The sequence below is a fragment of the Marmota monax genome, unplaced genomic scaffold (genome assembly GCF_021218885.2).
Source record: "Marmota monax isolate L192 unplaced genomic scaffold, Marmota_monax_Labrador192_F-V1.1 WCK01_AAM20220418_F8-fsc00040, whole genome shotgun sequence".
Taxonomy (NCBI): Eukaryota; Metazoa; Chordata; class Mammalia; order Rodentia; family Sciuridae; genus Marmota; species Marmota monax.
In genome coordinates, this window is record NW_026692782.1 from 15,461,352 (window position 1) to 15,469,110 (window position 7,759).

Sequence of the window (7,759 nt, forward strand, 5' to 3'; positions counted from 1 at the left end):
ACAACAGCCAAAAAACGGAATCAGTCCAGAGGCCCTTCAACAGGTAACTGTGAAACAAACCGTGGTATGTCCACACCGTGGAACCCTACTCAGCAATAAAAAAAGGAATGAATTTTGAGACACAAGAAAATTTGGAAAATCTCCAGAGAACTGTGACTGGGTGAGGGGGCACCAATCCAAAAAAAGTCACATCTTGTGTGATTGCATTTGTAAAGTGTTTTTGAAATGACAACATTTTAGAAAAGAAGAATAGATTGGTGGTTTCTCTGCTAGTGGGACTGGGGGCGAGGGGGGGTGGGCAGGAGGGAGGTGGGTATTGATATCAAGAAGACCACAAGGTCCTCTTGGTGGACGGTGAGTGTTTTGACTGGTTGTGGATATGCAAACATAAATGGTGAAACTGTACTGAAAACTTGCACAAGTTTGAGTACAAGCAAAATTGGGGAAATGTAAGATCACTGAATTGTGTCACAATCAGCATCTTTGTGCTGACCGTACATGACTGTCCTGCAAAAATGTTATTATTGTTGAAAACTGGTAGGGAGAGAATTTTGGTATGATTTCTTAGAAATTCAAATGACCATACACTTTCCCAAACAGTTATCTGCTCTTGGATCTGTATACTCTTAGTGTTCAGACTGTCACCTCCTTTTGATGGATTTGTGCTCTCTCCACTCTTCTAAATGTCCCTGGGGGACCTAGCCATGGTGACCATCTGATTACCAAATCTGTGTAGGAAGATAAGGAGGGTAAATTTAATGTGTCCTAATCTTTGCTTTTTCCTAAACTTTGCAATAAAAAAGCAAGAGAAAGAGGAAGAGGGAAATTACCCATAATAGAGATATCCATACGTTTTCTCAAATGCAAATAAGACACATATCTTAGACATGTGGCAAACTTTTTTTAGTTAAATCTTTGGCAAATTTTTAGTTATTTTCTTACAATATAACCATGTTTATGGTTTTCTTTTTTTAATTTCTTGCAGTGCTGGGGATAGAACCCAGGGACTCACTCATGCTGGCAAAAGCCCTACCCCTGAGCTCCAGATCTAGCCCTCCCATTTTTAATTTTATCAAAAATAAGAGTCTATTCCCTCCAATTTTGCTAACTTTGTAGTTATAGTTGAAGGAAAAACATTTTGCTAATTTAAAGCCCCCCCCAAAACAATTTCTCACTGTAGCTTTAATTTACATTTCTTTGTTTTCTAAGTCAAATTGATTTTTTAAAAATATGGTTTGGGGCCTGCTGCTTTTTCATTTGTGAAGCACCTGAATAAGCACCTGCCTCTTCTATTAGAGTCTTTTATGTTTTCCTAAAGCTTTACAGGTGCCGTTTTTATATGAAGGGTACTGATATTCCCAGTTTACCCTTTAACTTTGATTATTACTGGTCTTGACATACAGAAATTAATAAAAAAAATTGTTGAATCTAAATAAAAGATATCATATATTGTGGAACTACAGGTAATTTTTGTTTTGTTCTTTTTATTTTTCTGAAAGGAGTATATTTCTTTCCCATATTTTGGGAAATAAATTGATCACAATGAGAATATTTCATATCAAAAATTGAATGCTATGGATAAGTTGTGTTCGGGAAAAAGCTACATCTTTTGGTGCTTTCCTTACTAGACATAAGGTAATAAATGCAAATGAACTATGCTGTCTTATAAAGAAATGAAATAAGAATCTAGAGATACAGGAGGAAAGACTTAGAAAAATATAAAAGGAAAAAATAAAATAATTGACTGAAAGCAAATTCAAAACCTGAGCCTTGGGAAATCTAAATCAGGAAGAGGCAAAGCAACAATAGAAAGTTAAGAAAGGGGAAATAAAAAGAGATCAGGGGAGATTTTCTAAACCATGTGATAATTCTGTATCTTGTTCCAGTTTTAAATGTCATTGATATAGGTGAAATGTATACAATTGAATATAAACTCATTTTTTAAAATCCTTAATAGACATTCATCAGAGAACAAATTGGAAGATTTATATTAGAGAATAAATCCCTATCAAAGCAACAATTCAGAGAGGTTTAAAGACCACATTTTCAACCTATCAAGGAAGAGATAATTGTTCTATTTAAACTGAGGATATATAGAAAGGCAAAGATTATATAAAAAAAACTTCAGCCAATCTCATTTATGAATATAAGTATAAAATATTAAAGAAGAAGCTGGGCACAGTGGCACATGCCTGTAATTCCAGCGGCTCAGAAGGCTGAGGCAGGAGGATCATGAGTTCAAAGCCAGCCTCAGCAATGGCAAGGTGCTTAGCAACTCAGTGAGATCCTATCTCTAAATAAAATATGAAAAATAGGGCTGGGATGTGGCTTAGTGGTTGAGTGTCCCGAGTTCAATCCTCAGTGTATGTATATATGTGTGTGTGTGTGTGTGTGTGTGTGTATTAAAGAAGAAAGACATTAAGTCAAATCCTGAGTACACTACCATAACAGCTTCCCCAGATAAATTTAAGAAAAACTTGAACTAGGAACTCAAGGAGAGTTCAAGATTGAGAAGCTGACATATGTTTATGTTCATATGACAGCATCGATCCACAGTCATTTTGAGGGATGCAAAAACAGTACTTGATAAAAGACATCTATTGGATGAGATTGAGAAAAAAGAAATTACTCCATGAAAGCACAGAAAGATGGGGCTGGGAATACGGCTATGGCTCAGTGGTAGAGTGTCTGCCTGGCATGCATGAGGCCCTGGGTTCGATCCCCAGTACCACAGAATAAAAAACGATATCAATTTTAAAAAAGAAGTACATAAAGAAGGTTACTGACGAAACAGGATGAAAATGTCTGCCTGGAACGTGTGGCAATGTCAAACTCACATGTGAAGTAATAAGCACATTATCCAATAGAAGATGAGCAGCAACAGAGAATGCCTACAGCAACTTGTGTTTAATGTTACTCTGAAGGCACTAGCCAATGCAACAACGTGGAAGTGAGAACTGGTAACCTGAGAAAGGAGGAGACAGGAAAACCCAAGAGAATTAACTGGGAAACTATTCGGTCCCACTAGAACAGTGATAGCTTGTTAAGAATGTTTTGAGATGGCTGGGGGTGTGGCTCGGTGGTAGAGCGTCTGCTGGCATACATGAGGCAGTTTCAGTCCTCAAGACCACACACACACACACACACACATAGAGAGAGAGAGAGAGAGAGAGAGAGATGTTGCTGATACAAGTGTACTGCAATGTCAGCTAGTTGTTTTGTGGATATCAGTAAACTGATTCTAAGTTTCTGTGCAAAGAGCAAAAGACCCAGAAGAGGGAATCCTACATGGAAGAATAACAGTCAGAGGACTGACACTACCCTATTTCAAAACCTCCAGCAAAGCCACAATGATCGAGACAGTGTAGTATTGGTAAAAAGAACAGTGAAATCAGCGCATTGGAAGAGAAAACCCAGAAGTAAATCCACACCCAAAAGACCTGACAAGATCAGTTTTAGAGGAGGTAGGGTTTATGTTGGGTTTCACAGTTTCTGAGGTCTCAGTCCATAGATGGCTGGCTCCATTCCTTGGGGCCTGTGGTAATGCAGAATATCACGACAGAGAAGAGCAGCTCAGGACATGGCACCAAGAAGTAGAGAGAAAGCTCTGCTCAACAAGGACAAAATATGTACCCCAAAGGCATGCCTCCAGGGACCCACCTCCTCCAGCCATACCCTCCTGCCTACAGTTACCACCCAGTTAATCCCTATCATGGAATAAGCATGTGTAAAATAACCCCAAAAGCAAATCTAGATGCTGGCCCTACGACTTTCACAAAATTATGGGTCACAGATCAAAGCATAAAATGCAAAACTATACTTCTAGAAGATAACATAGAAGATAACCTCGGTGATATTGGGCTCAGCAATGATATTTCAGATGAGCTTGTGATCAACTGCAGGATAGGGGGTTGATCAAGGAAGACACGGGTCTGTAAGAAGCAGCGATGTACCGGCAAGCTTTATTGGACACCTCCTAGGGGAAGTGCCTCACAGCAAAAGACCTTTCAGAGACAGTGGCACAGGCCACCATGCCTTAGGAAAAGGGAGGGGCCTCTTGGAGAGGGAAAGGGACACTTGAGAGGAGTCAACCTAGCAGAGAGGTGAGGAGTCCCTGAGGGAGAGAGCTCCAAAGATCAGCAGAGGTGGCCTTTCATAGCTGCAGTTTTTGTCTCGTTTGTATTTAACAAATATTGGATACAGTTTCATGGAGAACGCATAGTAGGTGTGCTCTAGAAAACTGTTTATTTGACCATATTTAAAGCAACTGGATGTGTAAGAATTTGAGCTTAGTGTCTGTTGGCTTTGGGATAACTGTCCTAGCCTGATGTAATGGGCAACAACTGGGAGCATTTTAATCAATACACAGGGCCTATTTATGTCAGGAGCACAAGCATGTTCTACGAAAGAAAAAAACTGATAATGTGGGCCTCATTAAAATTGAAAATATCTGCTCTGCAAAAGACACTGCTAAAATAATTTTATTTTTTTAATGCCAATGAAAAGTTGTTTACTTTACACATACATTATTTTTCTGAATCCAGAATTTCTACTCTTAACAGATATTAACATTATGTATTCAGTATATAAAATATACTTTTTCCCCACTTACATTTTCAAGAGGTCTAGTCTTCTGAATAATTGAAGGAGGGAAATGTACCCACTTGGTCGCAAAGGCTTGCTGCTAAAATAATTTTAAAATTAAAAACAAAAACAAAGACTGGGAGATAATATTTTCCAAATAAATAGCTAATGAATGACTTGTATGCAAAGTATGAAAAAAAACATTCTTAAAAGTGTACTATCTGCTCAATTTTCTATAATCATAAACTGCTCTAAAAAATGAAGTTTATTAATTAAGAAAAATGTATACTACCAATGTGAATACTGGGGAGGCTGAAAAAATGATGAGAACCATTGAAAGGGGTCATTGAAAGGGTGCATCTTACAAAATAAGTATTCCAAAATCGGTAATGCTGTAAATCAGCAATAATTAAATGTAAAATGTATTGGGGTCCCAAGAAGATAGCAGAATAGTGTGGGCTACTGCTCTCTCCTCCATCCTACCAATGAGATTATCACAGAGTAAAAAGAAAGTGTTGGATTTGGAAAATGAAAACACGATTTTAAGAAAACTTCTGGGAGGACAAAGTCATCTGTGGAGACAGTGGCAGCAGCCTGGGGTGGACCAGAAGACCAAGTGTGGGCTTGAGCAAAGGTTCCGGCTTTCCATTCTCGTTTCCACTGTGGGCAAGGACTCCTGCCGCGACTTCTCATCACTTCAGGAGAGAAACATGACAGCATCAGCCCAGGACACCGAAAAGCAGAGTGCAAAGGCAAGCTGGTGTCAGCAGTGAGGATGGGAACAGGAGCTGGAGGGCCGGTCCATCTCTGAGCTGCCCTCTACCCTCTGTCTTCCTCTGTCCTTCACAGTTGGGAAATGAGACCCAGGAGGAGACAGGTCTTTGAATAATGAAATGCCTGGGACAGTGGTCACGTCCATCCGGTGATCCTCTGGCTCCCTGTCCCAGTGTGTACCTCTCTTACCAGACGCAGCAGAAGCAATGCATGCGAAGGCCTTATTCTCTGCCCCAGAACACCTGCAGGCAAGAGAGCTGAAGTCACTGAGGTAAAATGGACACTCGATGTGCTTAGTTGGCATTAAAAAATAATCAGATGACAACAAAATATGGATGTACCATAGTTAAGAATGAAATTATTAATCATTAAGAAGTGTAACATACATCTGTAAGCATATAAGTCAGAATATTGGTAAGAAAAATCAGGCAAGAAGAGTTATAAAAAATAACTAAGTAGAAACATTGGGTATTAATATTAGAATTATTGAATTAAGGCATAGATTAGATGCATTGCTTTATGGGTAAAGTCAAAGAAGGACTTGGTAATTTGGAGGTTCAGGGCAAAGAAGTCTCCTCAAAAGTGTTGGGGAGAAGTGAAGATCTGGAAAACACAGCCCCAAAGTTAATTTTTTTGAAGATTAGAAGCCCAAGTGTCTGTCTATGTACTGGGGGTTTCAGAAAGAGAGAGAAAAAATAGGGAGGAAAAAATAATTAAAGAAATAATGATCAATAATGCTCCATAATTTAAGAAAGACAAAAGATCTTAGCTTATAAAGGCTCAAAAGTAAAAGAAAAATTCTAAGAGTTTCTAATGACAAGGAGTAACTTTTCTGTTTACCACACCATAAACTTCTTTGAAAACTCCGCAGAAAGTATTTCAGGAAAAAAGGAATTAAGCCAATTATATACATTTGCATCTTTTGATAATACGAAAGATATTACATACCACTAATAAACAACAAAAGATGTGCAAGACCTAAAATTGCCAACGATCATAAAAGAAAAGGAAAATACTATGTAAGTAATGAGCATTTGGATATTAAGGGACAAAACAGAAAGATGATTTTCCCAAGTTAACTTATAAATACAACTCTAATCAAATCTGATTGTTCAGAAAATATATAAAACTTATTTAGAAAACTAAGCATGTATTGGAAAGCCAGGATATTCCTGGAAAATAAACAAATATATATAGAAAACATTTCCCTTCAGTATGACATTATAACTGTTAAAATAGTGTGGGAAAGAATGGCTTAGTTCATAATGGCATTGGAGCAGCTAATTGAGTGAATGTACGACAGAAGAGCTATATCCCCATGGGAAAAGATGTTGGTTATATTTTAACATGCAAACAGATAAATATCCTTCATTTAAAAAAATAAATACAAATTCATACAAGGAGAGAGTAGAATGATGGTCACCAGAGATGGGCAGAGATGAGTAGGGAAAGGGGTGACTTCAACCCACAGGTTCAAATTTAGATAGTAGGAAAATGTTCTGGTGTTCCATTGCACAGTGCAATGACCACAGTTAATAATAATGTGTTGTACATTTAAAAGTAGTTAATAGATATATAAACACAATGGAATACTACTCAGCCTTAAAGAAGAATGAAATTAGGGCATTTTCAGGTAAATGGGCAGAGTTGGAGAATATCATGCTAAGCAATGTAAGTCAATCCCTCCCAAACCAAGCCAAATGTTTTCTCTGATAAGTGGATGGATACTGATCCATAATGGGCTAGGGGCAAGAGAAGAATGGAGGGACTTTGGATGGAGCAGAAGGGAGAGAGGGAAGGGAGGGAAGCGAGTGGGGGTGGGGGGGAGGGAAGGGAGGAAGAGTGTATGGGGGGAAGATGGTAGAAATGAGATGGACATAATTATCCCTGTGTACGGGTATGATTGCAGGAATGGTGTGACTCTACATCATGTACAACCAGAGAAAGGAAAAGTTGTGCTCCCTTTGTGTAAAAAAAAATTTAAAAAAATCATAATAATTAACAGGGTATTGTAAGCACTGTCACTACCAAAAAATATAATATTTAAGGTGAGGGGCATGCTAATTATTAGGGCTTGATCATTCCATAGCATTCACATTTATTGAAACATATTGTAGTTCTCAGATATATACAATTATTGTCAATTTAAAATAAAATAAAAATTTAAAAGCAATCAAAACTTCAGATTCCACCATAAACAAAACTCCAGCATAAAAACTGGCAAGATATATGATTAGCCCTTCAGAAAAAATAAGCATAATACATACAGAGAAACAACTAAACATAAAAAATCTCCGATCTCATTGGTAAACCAAGGGACGCTGGTGAAAATGAGATACTAGATGCAAAACCCCCTTTTCTTCAACATTGGCAGAAATCCACACATGGATGGGTCCCAGAG

General features: G+C 38.0%; 1 non-coding gene across 1 annotated transcript; it reads left to right on the forward strand.

Moving 5' to 3' along the window:
- Nucleotides 1-2,661: 2,661 nt before the first annotated feature.
- Trnaa-ggc (transfer RNA alanine (anticodon GGC)) lies at nucleotides 2,662-2,734 on the forward strand. The gene has a single exon. It is a non-coding gene; the product is annotated as a tRNA-Ala (tRNA).
- Nucleotides 2,735-7,759: the final 5,025 nt, after the last annotated feature.